This window comes from Leptodactylus fuscus, chromosome 5 (genome assembly GCF_031893055.1).
Source record: "Leptodactylus fuscus isolate aLepFus1 chromosome 5, aLepFus1.hap2, whole genome shotgun sequence".
NCBI lineage: Eukaryota > Metazoa > Chordata > Amphibia > Anura > Leptodactylidae > Leptodactylus > Leptodactylus fuscus.
This window is the reverse complement of record NC_134269.1, coordinates 208,187,301-208,203,984: the sequence shown is the minus strand read 5'-3', so window position 1 is coordinate 208,203,984 and position 16,684 is coordinate 208,187,301. Positions and strand designations below refer to the sequence as shown.

At 47.3% G+C, this 16,684-nt stretch overlaps 1 protein-coding gene across 1 annotated transcript in view; it reads right to left on the bottom strand.

The window, feature by feature from the left end:
* PACSIN2 (protein kinase C and casein kinase substrate in neurons 2) overlaps positions 1 to 16,061 on the bottom strand; it is a 50,908-nt gene extending 34,847 nt beyond the window's left edge. The window contains exon 1 of the mRNA XM_075275115.1: positions 15,963 to 16,061. The gene's annotated coding sequence lies outside the window, so the exon portion shown is untranslated. The remainder of the gene's footprint in view (positions 1 to 15,962) is intronic.
* Positions 16,062 to 16,684: the final 623 nt, after the last annotated feature.

Below are 16,684 nucleotides of genomic sequence, written 5' to 3'. Positions count from 1 at the left end.
CTGCCCAGACGTGTGACTGGGACAAAAGGTGGAAGATCTGATAACTGGATGGCGTCTTCTAGGACTTCATATGTGAAGAAAGATAATGGATGTGCTGTACTACCACGTGTCAACTAGACCTAGAGGGATCGGCATGGACAAAATTAACATTCTCCACTCTCGTAATAATAGTCTTCAGAGTAAAGGTCCTCCCTATGTGCCATATGTTAAAAGGACCTCAGACAAAATGACCAATCCAGGTCTCCATGATCTGTGAAGTAGTCTGGACTTACACCAATTTGATGAAGATCTGTCGTTCAACATGAATAAATTTTCGACTATGGACCTCAAGAAAAACAAATTCTACGTGACAGATTTTCAATGTGGCAGAACATCTCTTGACATATCGGCCATTAATCAGCATCAAAAGTCATCAAAGAAGCAAAAATAGTCTAAATTGACTTTCCAGCTGTCTAAAATTTTAGTGTATGGACAACTTAGACCTTGTATCATCTTCTTCCGTGAAATTTCATAGTGTGATCATCAATATGGCCACATTTCAGAAGTGATTGTATATACAACTTGTTCTAGTGGAGATTAAGTAGGTGGAATTGGTTTTCGGGAGCATGAGGCGGCTGGGTATAAACCACCGTCGGAACGGAGAGACTCGGTATCAACCACTGTTGTAATGGTGACCATAATGGGGAGACTGGACATCAACCACTGTTGTAATTGTAACCATAATGGGGAGACTGAGCATCAACCACTGTTGTAATGGTAACCATAAAGGGGAGACTTGGTGTCAACCACTATTGTAATGGTAACCATAATGGGGAGACTGGACATCAACCACTATTGAAATGGTGACCATAATGGGGAGACTGGACATCAACCACTATTGTAACGGTGACCATAATGGGGAGACTGGACATCAACCACTATTGTAACGGTAACCATAATGGGGAGACTGGACATCAACCACTATTGTAACGGTAACCATAATGGGGAGACTGGACATCAACCACTATTGTAACGGTGACCATAATGGGGAGACGGAGCATCAACCACTGTTGTAATGGTAACCATAACGGGGAGACTGGACATCAACCACTATTGTAACGGTGACCATAATGGGGAGACTGAGCATCAACCACTGTTGTAATGGTAACCATAACGGGGAGACTGGACATCAACCACTATTGTAACGGTGACCATAATGGGGAGACTGGACATCAACCACTATTGTAACGGTGACCATAATGGGGAGACTGGACATCAACCACTATTGTAACGGTGACCATAATGGGGAGACTGGACATCAACCACTATTGTAACGGTGACCATAATGGGGAGACTGAGCATCAACCACTGTTGTAATGGTAACCATAATGGGGAGACTGAGCATCAACCACTGTTGTAATGGTAACCATAATGGGGAGACTGGACATCAACCACTGTTGTAACGGTAACCATAATGGGGAGACTGGACATCAACCACTATTGTAACGGTGACCATAATGGGGAGACTGAGCATCAACCACTGTTGTAATGGTAACCATAATGGGGAGACTGGACATCAACCACTGTTGTAACGGTGACCATAATGGGGAGACTGGACATCAACCACTATTGTAACGGTGACCATAATGGGGAGACTGAGCATCAACCACTGTTGTAATGGTGACCATAATGGGGAGACTGGACATCAACCACTGTTGTAACGGTGACCATAATGGGGAGACTGGACATCAACCACTATTGTAACGGTGACCATAATGGGGAGACTGAGCATCAACCACTGTTGTAATGGTAACCATAATGGGGAGACTGGACATCAACCACTGTTGTAACGGTAACCATAATGGGGAGACTGGACATCAACCACTATTGTAACGGTGACCATAATGGGGAGACTGAGCATCAACCACTGTTGTAATGGTAACCATAATGGGGAGACTGGACATCAACCACTGTTGTAACGGTGACCATAATGGGGAGACTGGACATCAACCACTATTGTAACGGTGACCATAATGGGGAGACTGACCATCAACCATTGTTGCGATGGTAACCATAATGGGGAGGCTCGGTGTCGACCAGTATTGTAGTGGTGGGCATTATTGTGGTTGACCCCATGTACCCAATATAGGGAGCCAAGGATGAAGTCATCCTAGCTAAAATAGCTGGGTTCTTCATTGGGACATCTGGTCAAGAGTTTCGAGAAAATACAAAACAATCCTGATCAGAGGTAAAATCGGGTCCAGTGTAAAATCTATAAGGCGATGTTCACACATGTCAAATTTGTGTATTTTGCTACAGGATCTGCAGCAGAAATTCAAGTTTGACAACCAAATTTCTGCCATAGATGTACAGAGAGATCCAAGTGAGGATTAGCCCCACACCTCAACGTGGCCATTCAAATAGGCCAATCCTATAACTTATCCCCATAATGGAATTTTTTTTCCACTTGGGTAGTCAAAAATTTTCATGGAAATGATCAGTTCATGTGAACAATGTTGTATAAACTCCATCTACATACATAGATTGTGAAATGGAGAGCAACTAGATTGTGGCCACAAGCCAAAAAAGATCAGGTAGAACAGAACAGATCGAGCTCTCCCAACCTGATCGACCATAAATGCGGGACATACCAAGTGTTCATATCCTTAGGTCAATGAATTTTTTAGCTCGAGTTCAGCTAAATTCTTGTACAGGGTAAAAAATTAAACCCGACCACTCGTTCTCTGGGGCAGGAGGGCGGTGAGAGAGGACACTTTGGTGAACCTGGATGCCGATGTCACAATTGTAGACTCTCCAGGATAAGAACCCACGGCATGCTCTTAATATTTTACTAAGTGCGTGAATAATGTACGAAGGCTGCAGGATGGCTCTCCAGCGTACGCTCAAGGCCTCCTTACAAGTAAAGGAGCTCAAGAGCAGGCGAAAAGGTCAGAAGAGAGGGAATACGGCACAACGGTGCGAAGTCAGATTTCATGCACATAATCGAGTATCTTTGGGACCGAGCCAACATTTGCCAAGGTTTTTGGCCTTGTTAAAGGAAGAGGCTATGAGGCCTGAATTTTATCAATAATACAAAAAAATATTTGGCACAGTCTGGCCAAGCGTATATACTATTACTCCCGAACACAAAGGTTGGGCAGTGCAGCTTATCTCCTCCAAGAACAAAAGGATGGGACACAATGTCAACATGCCCAATCCTCCTTTCTCCCAAAAATTAGGTCAGGTAGAACTCATACACAACAGGAACTCTGTTGATCTGGTCAACGTTAAGGATTACAGAGGCCACCATGAAAACTAATAGATCAACCATCTTAGATTTAGAAGCCAAGCCTACTGCTCCTCCCAACTTGGGATCCTACTAATACGAAGACAGTTGGTGGCCAGTTGTTATCCATGTGTACGGCTAACAGTGGTGGGATGCAACTAGCCATAGGACAATCCACCACTACGACCAATGTTACATACCAGTTGTAGGATGATTCACCACTACGCCCAAAGTCACGTACAAACTACAGGACAATCCACCACTATGTCCAACGTAACAGCCATAGGACAGTCCACTAGTATGTCCAACGTTGGGTACCAGCTATAGGACAACCCACCACTACGTCCAACTTAACATAACAGCCATAGGACAATCCACTAGTATGCCCAACGTTGGGTACCAGCTAAAGTACAATCCTCCACTACGCCCAAAGTCACGTACCAGCTACAGGACAATCCACCACTACGTCCAACGTAACATAACAGCCATAGGAAAATCCACCAGTATGCCCAACATTGGGTACCAGCTACAGGACAATCCACCACTACGTCCAACGTAACATAACAGCCATAGGACAATCCACCAGTATGCCCAACATTGGGTACCAGCTACAGGACAATCCACCACTACGTCCAACGTAACATAACAGCCATAGGACAATCCACCAGTATGCCCAACATTGGGTACCAGCTACAGGACAATCCACCACTACGTCCAACGTAACATAACAGCCATAGGACAATCCACCAGTATGCCCAACGTTGAGTACCAGCTATAGGACAATCCTCCACTACGCCCAAAGTCACATACCAGCTACAGGACAATCCACCACTACGTCCAACGTAACATAACAGCCATAGGACAATCCACCAGTATGCTCAACGTTGGGTACCAGCTATAGGACAATTCACCACTATGCCTAATGTCGCTATACGTAATGTCGCGTAGAGGGCAGTACTACAATAAAATCTAACATCTTGATGGGATGTTATTTTACAATGTCGTGAGTTAGACTGGATTTGATGCCATGGTACCAGGCCTACAAGAAAATTAATGGACTTTCTGCTGCTGACCCCAAAAAGGTGTCATAAGTCATCCCTTGATCCACTACACCCTTCAGCTGCCGCTTAGCAATTTTTCCAGTCGGCCACAAAGGCCAGTGGTCTAGTCACAGGGTAAAGGTTGCCATAAATAGCACCGGCCAATAGAGAAACCAGATGCTTGGTCCAGTCATATCCATGCACTGACCATCGATGTGCACAGCGTTATCACATACTGAAGCATGAAAACTGCATTTACATCCCAGCGTCTCCCAACACTTTCATGAAAGGGTCTCTTCCCTTATCGAGCCTTGAAAAAGATTCGAGATATATCAACGCTCTGCCTCTGGCAAACTTTGTTCCAGTTTTCAAGAGACGCAGACATACATCAAACCAGCCAAGGAGAAGAAAGGAAGCTCGGCTCAAAACTGGAATACAAACTAGCGGCGGGCGAGAGGCTCGCTTTATATCATGTCTACATTAGTTTTATCAACACAGATACAGGGCTCCTCTACAGATGAATGGGATTCTCCATCCCGAGAGAGAAATTAACGCTGGGTTCTCTCTACAGGACAGAAAGCTTCTCAGTAGGACATTTACAAATAAGGTCAATAAAGCTAAGCTGGTTTAGATGACATCTAGAGAGCCAAAACTGGCTAGAGATGGTCATGGCATTCATGTCAATCAGATATGACCTAAATGTGATCAGCTGCCACCAGCTGAAGAGGACGCAGATGGCCACACAATCTCTGTACATGAATGTCTAACCATGTTTTATATGGTGGTGCTGTCCTCCAGAGCTTGGATGGGTTTCTTCCAGGTACTCGACCACGTTGAAGAGACCGTGGCTTAACTGCAATACTAGACTCAACCCATGGAAAGGAATGGGGCTGTTTTAGGGCGTTTTTTTTCTCCCCAAAAAATCAGCCATGTTTTTCTAATCCTGGATGAGCCCTGTCAATACTTTTCGAAAATGTGATTCAACGTAGAGGGGAGAAATAAGCTTTGGAGTTAGCTTGGGTTTGTTTGGTCATTTAATGGTTACGCGCTTGGCGATGCCAGTCTCTCTCATCATTAGTGGGTTCTTTGTCGCCAGCCAAGCCATGAATCAGATACTATTCGCAGATCAGGATTATTCCAGCGATGTTGGTACAGCAATAACATTGTGTTTAGCAAACACATCAACTGCTCATTTTGCAAAAATAGCAAAATTCTCTACAGCCACGTTACAGTTCTCTACCTCTCCGGTAGCATCTCCCCACCGGGGGTCAACAGAAGACAATCAGGTCACCTCAGCTTGGTCATAACCAGAAAACATGGGGTAGGACAACCAGTCAAAAATAGGCCCCTAAACTATACAAAGAAGGCTGAAGACCACCTCCAGATCTCCACAAATGGCCGCTTTCTCCCAAAACAGTGCCATAGTTGTAGTAGATCGGTCTTATTCACCTCAATGAAACCAAGCTACAATACCAGACACAACCCATAGACAAGTGTGGCACTGTCTCTGAGTAAATCAGCCATGTTTTTTGAACCCAGGACAATCCTTTACAATCGAGTCTTCTGGTTGGACATTGGCTAACAGGTGACAGCAGGCTTCCTCCTGGGGCACTGCCGGGCCTATATTATACCCTACACCAGCTGATGGTCTCCACAAGAAGAAAACACCACTCCCAAGATTTCCACCAAATCTCAGACCCCACCAACTAACCCCCGCTCTGTACTACCAAGGGGCAAGAACCTACAAACCGCTAGTTTTCCACTACTGAAAGAGGAGACTCAGATGTGTCCAATATCCCTAGGCAGGTTGCAAGGCCTGTTATAGGGTCGGACACCGACTTGTAGGGTGGCTCCCTCCAATAGGTGGCACTAGAGAAACTCTAGGAGGAACAAACTGATTTGCAAACTTATTTTCCAGGTAGCACTGCACTGCTGTTCTCCAGAAGAATCTGGGATAGCTAGTATCCAAGTCACGTTGCAAGGCCTGTTACAAGGTCGTACATTGACTGATAGGGTAGTCTCCTCCAATAAGCGGCACTAGAGACATGGGTTTTTACCTCCTGGATGTGGCCTAATCTACCTATCATTTTCTCAGGTAGCATTGCACTGCTGGTCTCCAGAAGAATCTGGGATAGCTAGTATCCAAGTCACGTTGCAAGGCCTGTTACAAGGTCGTACATTGACTGATAGGGTAGTCTCCTCCAATAAGCGGCACTAGAGACATGGGTTTTTACCTCCTGGATGTGGCCTAATCTACCTATCATTTTCTCAGGTAGCATTGCACTGCTGGTCTCCAGAAGAATCTGGGATAGCTAGTATCCAAGTCACGTTGCAAGGCCTATTACAGGGTCGTACATTGACTGATAGGGTAGTCTCCTCCAATAAGTGGCACTAGAGACATGGGTTTCTACCTCCTAGATGTGACCTAATCTGCCTATCATTTTCTCAGGTAGCATTGCACTGCTGGCCAGCTGGTGGTCTCCACAAGGAGAAAGGGTCCCCCTAGTCTCCATGACCTAACTCTCAGGTGATGCAGCTCTATTGCAGAATTTTTGGGGACCCAACAGGGATATTAAAGCCACAACTGTGAAAGAGCAACGAGCACCCGACAGCCAATGTAATGTAATGGCCATGTAAGGCAACCCTGAGGGTGGGCGCCCGCCTTATAAGCGCACATACCCCTGGCACCTGGAGAGCAGCGGGCACCATTCTGCGGTTCCATTAAATTAACACATCTGCCATTCCAGATCCAAATTGAAATTGTCTGCTCTCCAGAGACCGAAACAGCTTGGTGGTGCATCTCTTCCCGACCTGTTCCTCTACTATTTAGCTAGCCAACTTCGATTTCTCAAATCTTGGCTTTCCCCGGAGCCTCTACGAGGCCCTGAGGCGCATTTGGCTCATCACCTGGACTTGCGTATCCTATGGCCGGTGTTGGACCACCCTCAGCTGTTCAGAGGCAAGCTCTTACCCTTACATGCTTTGGCGGCGCGGGTCTGGAAACAGGCCCGGGCAGTATCGTCCTATTCTGACGCCCCTGCGGAGACCCCCCTGTGGGATAATCCTAGCTTACCCGACCTTTACAAGTTGCCCGATGCTCAATCCTGGTCTCGTTATGGGGTGTCCTTTCTGTCGGATTTATATGTGCAGGGAGTCTTCGTCACATTTGATTCTCTGCAGGTATCCCATGAGATTCCCCGCCATCAATTCTTCCGATTCCTCCAAATACGCCATGCCCTTTCCTCTATATTCCCTACCCAGCCTAGTGCTATTTCTGTGTATCCACTGATTGGTGTGCTACGCTCTCAGGGCCGAGGAGGTCTGATTTCGGTCCTTTACGAGCATCTGATTCACGCGAAAGTGTCCCTGACCGAGGCCCCGGCCCTGTCCCGCTGGCGCACCAATATTCCTGAGCTAACAGATGAGACGTTTCAGGACATTTTGGAATCTCCCCTGTATGTTTCGCCCTCAGCCAACAATAAGCTGATCCAAATTTTCATTTTGCATCAGTGCTACTTGACCCCTGCCCGTCTTTACAAGATGGGTCAATTGCCGGGCCCGAACTGCCTTCGGTGTCCGCATCCTCGAGCGGACTTCTGGCACATGATGTGGACCTGTTCAGTTGTGCAGACCTTCTGGAGAGGGGTGGTTGATCTCCTGATAGACGTCCTCGATCGCCCTGTCCCGTTTTCCCCTGAAGTTTGTTTATTTGGTGTATTGGATGAGGAGTTGTGGCAGCATCACACCCGGATTTTTCTTCGGGAATGTCTGTTCTATGCCAGGAAGGCCATCGCCCTGCGGTGGATGGCCCCGCGCCCCCCATCAGTATCTCAATGGCGGAGGCTGGTCAATTCTATTCTTCCATTTAACCAGATTATATATAAAGGTAGGGGCTGCCCCCAAAAATTCACCAAGGTGTGGGGAGCATGGTGTGATTCTCCTAATACCCAACACTCTGCCTCCTCGATGCGCTCAGCACTAGGCGCCTTCACATAGTAAGATGGTTACCCACCGGATGATGCTGTACTCCCCCTTGTCTGGACTGCTTTACTCTCTGTTCCGTCTTTTGTAGGCGGGGTGGGTTTAGCCTGGGTCGGGATGGCGGTGTGGTGGATCTTTGTTTGTTTAGACTTTTTTCCTTTTCATTGTATTTTATTTTGTATGTTTTGATTATGTGTACTCCTGAGTGTATTGTTTCATTGTTACATCTTTTTCAATAAAACGAGTTTAAAAAAAATTAACACATCTGGCGTCCATTGATATAATTCATCGGCTTCCTATATGGAAGTACATTATTATTCACGAGCGAGAGTAAGGCACATTAGTCCCTCAGTGCGTAAAATAAAATGCAAGCAGGCGCTGTCCCGCTGTAGATAAGCGGCGCAACCATTAACCCCTGCTCTGCCTGCTAACAGCACACGCTACAGCCAAAAGCTTCATGGCTCCTCCGGGCACAATGTCACTTTAGGAAGAACATTATCTAAACTCTTAAAAGTGATGAATGGCGCCCGCGGGGACCGTAAGGTGACGGCCGTGCGAGGGGAGAATCCATACTGCTGCAGGGAAGGTCTGCAATGCTACGCGGGAAATAAATAAATAATACCGCCCCGCTAACAGCCGACGAAACCTTCAGAGGGCTAAGTATTGCAAATGGGATTACAGTCTCCGAAAATAGTGGCAACGTAATCTCGGCAGCGCGAGGAGGGCGTCCCGGGCAGAAGTGCAGAGCCGGACAACCCAGGCAAATGCAAGGACGATGTCGTAGGTCACCACCACCATGTGGATGCTCGCCCGCACCTCTGATAGCGCCCCCTAGAGCAAAAGGATTGGGCATGGGCAACAGTCCCGGTTTTTTCATCTACCTAGGCACATTAGATGGACAACTAGTCCCAGCAAAACCAGTGGGTTAAAGGGGTTTCTAGGCTTAAGGTCATCAATTGAGGATCGGAAAAGGGGTCTGACACTCAGGACCCCTGTGGATCAGCTGTTGGAAGCGACAGGAAATCTTCCCGAGCATCATGTGATCACACTCATCGGTCACGTGACCTAATCGCAGCTCAGCCCCAAGGGAATGACGTTGAGCGGCAATACCAAGCACGGCCACTCTATGATGTATGGCGCTGTGCTTAGTACACAGTGAAGAGGTTTCAGCACTCGCCTGATCACTGCGGCCTCTCCAAACAGTGGACACCCAGGACCCCGGCCAGGACCCTTCTGCAGCCCCTAACCCCAAAACAAGGGTTGCAAAGAGGGGTGTCTAAAGAATCCCATAAAAATGGCCGATTTAGGTAGTTTGGGGGCCAGGACCTTGGACGTGCCCGAGGACTTATATCAGGAGTGATGATGGCACACAATATGGCTGCAATAGCCGTTTCAATCTAAGGCCCCCAGCGACAGAACTACATCTCCCAGCATGCCCCGACAACCTCTGGATAGAGATTACGAGCGAAAGCCGAGTTGTCAGCATAACCTCATGTGTCATGGTGTCCGCTCCATCTACGGGACGGGGATTTAGCTTAGAAATTTTAAAGTCACTAATCCAATTAAAGGGACGGTCTCCTCAGATGCCCTGAACCTTGAGGGTCCTCGCCTTAGGTGACAGAGCCCTGATGTATATAGTCCTAGAGGCCCTATAGGGAACTACAACTAACATCACAGCCTGGTTGCCCACAGCTTTTTCTATAGCCACATTAAAAATAAACGAGGATCGATCAACGAGGACGGAGGAAATAATGGCGGAGGCCGCAATAATAGGAAATATTAGGAAAAATGGAGGTGCAGAGGCGTGACAGTGCGGCACATTGATCAGTGTCCGGGCCGAGAGAACTGAAAGCGAGAAGATGTCGTCAGAACCACAAGCACACGGGTCAGGAGATGTGGGGGCGGGCGGAAAACCTCAAATATGGATTGTGCTGCGAGGTGCGAAAGTGCTCAGAGGTGTGAAGGAAGATGGAGGGGGCGACCGATTCAGGATAAACTCCGCCCCACACCTTCTTACACCTCTCACAGTGGTGGAAACTGAATACACAGAAGTGAACAATCCCTTTAAGACTGATGAGGCACCAAATAGGAATATGTAATCCATCCATGATCTGTCATAGCAACAGAACAATACAAACAGCTACTAAGTCACCCAAATTATCAGACTTCCCCTTTCAGGACAGGAAAAAGTCACAGCGGACCCCCCACCCCAAATATACATAGTGAAACCAGAGCGACGGCAGAACTGTAACCGAGTATATAGACGAGAGCGCTGTGGTCTATTACATCTATAAGAAGACACTAGTCAGAAGCAATGTAATATAGAGGTAACTATAACACAGGATGGACAAAGTGACCAGCAGAATAGTGAGCGCAGCTCTGGAGTATAATACAGGATAAGTAATGTAATGTATGTACACAGTGACTGCACCAGCAGAATAGTGAGCGCAGCTCTGGAGTATAATACAGGAGAAGTAATGTAATGTATGTACACAGTGACTGCACCAGCAGAATAGTGAGCGCAGCTCTGGAGTATAATACAGGATAAGTAATGTATGTACACAGTGACTGCACCAGCAGAATAGTGAGTGCAGCTCTGGAGTATAATGCAGGATGTATCTCAGGATCTCTACTATGTATATATTTGCACAGTTACTGGACTGTATACTTTCTGACATGCGACCACCTTCATGAAATAAACAGGTGACTTTCCCACGGCATCGCCCCACGTTGGGACATCTGCACCAATATAGGATTACAACAACACTCTGCAGAAGGAAGAGAATGGTGACAACTTACAAAGACAACCATACAGCTGAGCTATACAGCGCCTATATAATATAGTGTGCCAGTAATACCGCCATACAATGCACAGATAACGCTCAGATTCCAAGTTTATCCAGCAAACAATCAGACAGTGTGGCAGCTGTTGGAGGATCCTTTTTGCGGGGGACATCGATGACCCCCTGAGTATTTGCCCCTTTGCAGTCTATATAATACGGCCCTGGTGGACCTACCCCTGCAGGTACCTGCACAAGACATGGTCAGATCTGGCTAGTAGTGAACACTGGATGATACCAGAGGACAACGGCATCAGAGCTGTGTACATTTATGAATGTTAATCTTCTATTCTATACATAAACAGTCTCCGTATTCTTTGGCGTATAATGGCCCTCCACGTAGAACACAATACACATAATTGCCTTCAATAAAACCGCCACACACCAGCACATTCAGCTTCCATAGTGCAGTCGAGCAGTACAATGGCAGCCCAGGCGCAGGCATTGTTCTCTATTATGGGATGAGCTCTCTAGACACACAATGTGGCCGCCGCGGATGCCTGACACCAGCAAGTGTTTAAGCCATCGGAATGGAAGGAGAACAGTGCGCGGCACTAGACGTGTGCGAGATACGGGGAGATCAGATCTCGCTGCTGTTCAGAGCATGGGGGGGGGGGGGGTGACAAAAGAAAAGTTCCCCACTAAAAAACATGCACGCTCAGCCAAGCCGAATGTGCAGGTGTATTGTGAGATCAGGGGTCACCCGCAGTCACATGACAGACTATGGAGTGTCCCTTTAAGGATAATTGCACTGTTTACAGCCTCAGTAGTCATGTGGTGGAATGTGTACAGACATGAAAGACATATTAAGCCCCGCCATTCGGCCTTCTCTGTGATCTACGCTCTGTTCTTTGGGGGATTAGTTACCTGGAGGAGGAGACGACATCGGAGTTACACGCTCCGTCACAGGCCCGCAAGCTAATTGCATTTTCAATAGTAAACCAAATAACCATCTCTGAGACAGAAGCCCGAGGGCAGAGAGACGTGTAATCCGGAGATCAGCTCAGTGATGGGCTGAGATCATGGAGATCTCTGCAGGGTTTAGGTCCTGAATTGTTAAAGAGAACCTATCTCCACCTCCGCTTGCTTACATCCTTCAATAGGCGGCGCTCCACAGATTCCAGCGCAGTTGGAATTTTTTCTCTAGCCCCCACCGTTCTGGAATAATCAGTGCAGTTAGGTTTGGTGCCTGATAGGTTAACTAGACTCCCTAATGGCAAGTGGGTGATGTCCAGAAGGAGCAAGAAAGGGGGTCAGGCAGGAAAGGGGGTGTGACTCAAAGCTCCAACATGAGGAGAGAGCTCCTCCACTGATTGGAGCTCAGCGTCACGCCCCCTTTCCTGCCTGGCACCTCCCACTGGCTATTGGGGAGTTTAGTTAACATATCAGACACCAAAACTAACAGCAATGATTGCTCAGCAACGGTGGGGGCTAGAGAAAAAATTCCAACTGCGCCAGAATCAGCGGAGTAGCACTTAAGATGGTGGAGGTAGCGAAAGGACCAAGCACCATTTTAGTGAACATTAGCCTTATTCCGTTTGTACTGAAATTTATCGTCTGCAACACACAACGATGACCGTCCTCTTCCAATGCCAGGTCCAGCTTTGATCTGCTGACGGTGAGGGGTCAACATGGGCACTCTGACCAGTCGGTGGCTACACAGCACATTTGTGTACACGTTTCTATCATTGCCACCAGGAACTTTTTTTTAGCAATTTTTGTCTCTAGTTGTTCACTTGGACCACTTTGTAACAGCTGCAGGGTCGAAGGTTGCCGACCCCGAACTAGAGGGAGCCTGCTCATTCCCTAAATTTTAGGTTTGTAGGCTAGCGGAGACAATAGCGCCTGCCGGTGGTGCCTTAGAGCTTGGCGCCACCGTCCATAAACAAAAAGACATGGCGGGTCTAGCTCCTTTCCAAAAACAGGCTCACAGGATAGAGGACAAGTGTCCTTGCATATAATTTATGGGGGGCCCAGAAGCTGGAGCCCCAATGATCACATATGTATCCTCTATTACGTGGGTGCTTTTCTTGGGCACCGTTCATTTCTATGGGCCTGATGAAGACCACCACTCTTGTTTCCCCACCACCTTTCCCCCATTCTCCCGATCACTGGGAGCCCCAATAGTCAGACACTTCTCCCCACTCTTGTGAGAAATCCCCTTAAAGGGATCACTCACCTCATGCAGCAATATCTGAGCAACTAGTTCAGACCCAAAAATGGGCAAAGACAAAGTCCATTCATCTCCACGTCCGAGGTGTCCCTTTATAACCCCGCAGGGCGCGCAGCCTATAAAAACAGGGAAATACCCTATAAACCAGCGAGCACAGGAACAAAGGAGAGCATTGCTACCATGTGTGATCACAGCCGAAGAGGGGAGTTCTGGAGAATGCAGGGAAGACTCTACCATCTCATACCAAGGTGATGACATCACTGCAAGCAAGGAAACATGGAGAGGGCGTGCGGGCTCCAGATCCTTCCTACAACCAGTTGCTAACCAACATGAATCACAATTTACAGGGTTACTGGGAGTGGAGATCTGGGTTACTACACAGTCACCGGAACCGCAGCCAAGTTTCACTGGAATTGCTCAGCTCTTCTCCATATGTAAGAATCCTCCTATAAGAGCGGCCAATATGGGACAGCAAGAGCCAAACCGAACCCATGTTCTCCAGAATAATCCCGACCCAAAGGTCCATGGTGGGGGGGAAGGAATTCTTAAGAAAGTGGTTGCTCAAACAACTGGCACAATATGACATGAAATACCGTACATTACTCCAGAGCTGAACTCACTGTGTACATACATTATATCCTGTATTACACTCCAGAGCTGCGCTCACTATTCTGCTGGGGCAGTCACTGTGTACATACATTACATTACTTATCCTGTATTATACTCCAGAGCTGCGCTCACTATTCTGCTGGTCCAGTCACTGTGTACATACATTACTTATCCTGTATTATACTCCAGAGCTGCGCTCACTATTCTGCTGGTACAGTCACTGTGTACATACATTACATTACTTATCCTGTATTATACTCCAGAGCTGCGCTCACTATTCTGCTGGTGCAGTCACTGTGTACATACATTACATTACTTATCCTGTATTACACTCCAGAGCTGCGCTCACTATTCTGCTGGTGCAGTCACTGTGTACATACATTACATTACTTATCCTGTATTATACTCCAGAGCTGCACTCACTATTCTGCTGGTGCAGTCACTGTGTACATACATTACATTACTTATCCTGTATTACACTCCAGAGCTGCGCTCACTATTCTGCTGGTGCAGTCACTGTGTACATACATTACATTACTTATCCTGTATTATACTCCAGAGCTGCGCTCACTATTCTGCTGGTCCAGTCACTGTGTACATACATTACTTATCCTGTATTATACTCCAGAGCTGCGCTCACTATTCTGCTGGTACAGTCACTGTGTACATACATTACATTACTTATCCTGTATTATACTCCAGAGCTGCGCTCACTATTCTGCTGGTCCAGTCACTGTGTACATACATTACTTATCCTGTATTATACTCCAGAGCTGCGCTCACTATTCTGCTGGTACAGTCACTGTGTACATACATTACATTACTTATCCTGTATTATACTCCAGAGCTGCGCTCACTATTCTGCTGGTGCAGTCACTGTGTACATACATTACATTACTTATCCTGTATTACACTCCAGAGCTGCGCTCACTATTCTGCTGGTGCAGTCACTGTGTACATACATTACATTACTTATCCTGTATTATACTCCAGAGCTGCACTCACTATTCTGCTGGTACAGTCACTGTGTACATACATTACATTACTTATCTTGTATTATACTCCAGAGCTGCGCTCACTATTCTGGGGTCACTGCTAGGACTACATCCCCCATCCTCAGTTCAGTACACGCTCTCCCCAGGACAATCAGCAGAAATCATTGACTGAAATCAATATAAGTCCATACAGGGACAATCCATGGAAAACTTGCATGATCAGCGCAAGGACAGAGGGGGCGGGGCGTGACAACATGACATCTCTCCATACTGACAGGCACAGAACTATAACCAGGCTGACATGTCCGTGCATCACCGATGTAGCAGAGCTGAGTCTGTCACATGACCAGTCAATGATTATATATATATATATATACTGCTTATAGTAGTACAACATGACAAACCTGGCTCTGCTTCACCCCGCTGACGTTGATGACAGACGTAACCTGTCAAATCATTAACAGGGGGGGGGGCAGTGTGGAGAATCCTATAATCAGCCAGTGAGTGGGTCATTACACCGCTACAACCCTGCAGCATTGCTGATAATGACCCATAACACAGCCCAGACTACAAACACAGCTCCACAACACCGCCATTGTACGGCCGCCACACATTTAACCTTCTCCAGCCCAATCAATCATCTCACGGTCAATGAATGAGCTCCAGGATAGATCTAGACCCTATAGCGCCCCCTATATCCTATAGACATGTAATCAATACCCTGCCTGCCCTCTGCACCCCCCGCTCCAATCAATAGACGGCTATAAATGCCCCTTTGGGGGGTCTGGATGGATGAATCCCAAAAGATGGACAATCCCTTTAAGGAGTGAATCACCTATGGCTCCCCCTGCACTGCACAACTACAAGTCCCAGCATGCCCAGCCGGTCACAGGTATATTACTGCAACAGCTGGAAGGTCACAGGTTAGAGATTCAGCTCTTAAAGGAAATGTCCATTGCTAAGGAAGACACAGGGATTACTAGACGCTGTATAATATATACATGGACACACTCCATACACAGCAACGACCCCCCGCCCTCCATACTCTGCCCCCATTACCTCCCGCTGCCTCCGGCTACCCGGCTCCGCCGCTCCCCTCTCGGTTCCCTGTCAGGCGGGAGCTTCTGCAGCCTTCTACAGCCACACCCAGATACCACGACTACCGCTAAGCGATTGGCTGGCGCCAAACCCCGCCCCCTGCGTCACACGGGGAGGTGGAGAGTGCAAGGAGCCAAGTCTCGTTTCCAAGTGTCACGTGAGTGGAAGGAAGCGGTCACGTGATGTTATGGCACAGGGAACAGGGAGGGGTGTAACTCCTTTTAGAGGGCGAAACCATTGTAATGTAAACATGTATGTCAATTAGAGACGTAATGGGGGGGAGAGTCACAGCAGGAGCAGCTGTAATACTCCTCAGAATAGCCAGAGTGCCCCCATAGTGATAACTAGAGAGCCCCTACAGTCTGTAATAGTCAGGGTGACCCCATAGTGATAACTACAGAGCCCCTATAGTCTATAATAGTCAGAGTGCCCCCATAAGGATAACCAGAGACCCTCTACAGTCTATAATAGTCAGGGTGCCCCCATAGTGATAACTACAGAGCCCCTATAGTCTATAATAGTCAGGGTGACCCCATAGTGATGACTAGAGAGCCCCTATAGTCTATAATAGTCAGAGTGCCCCCATAGTGATAACTAGAGAGCCCCTACAGTCTGTAATAGTCAGGGTGACCCCATAGTGATAACTACAGAGCCCCTATAGTCTATAATAGTCAGAGTGCCCC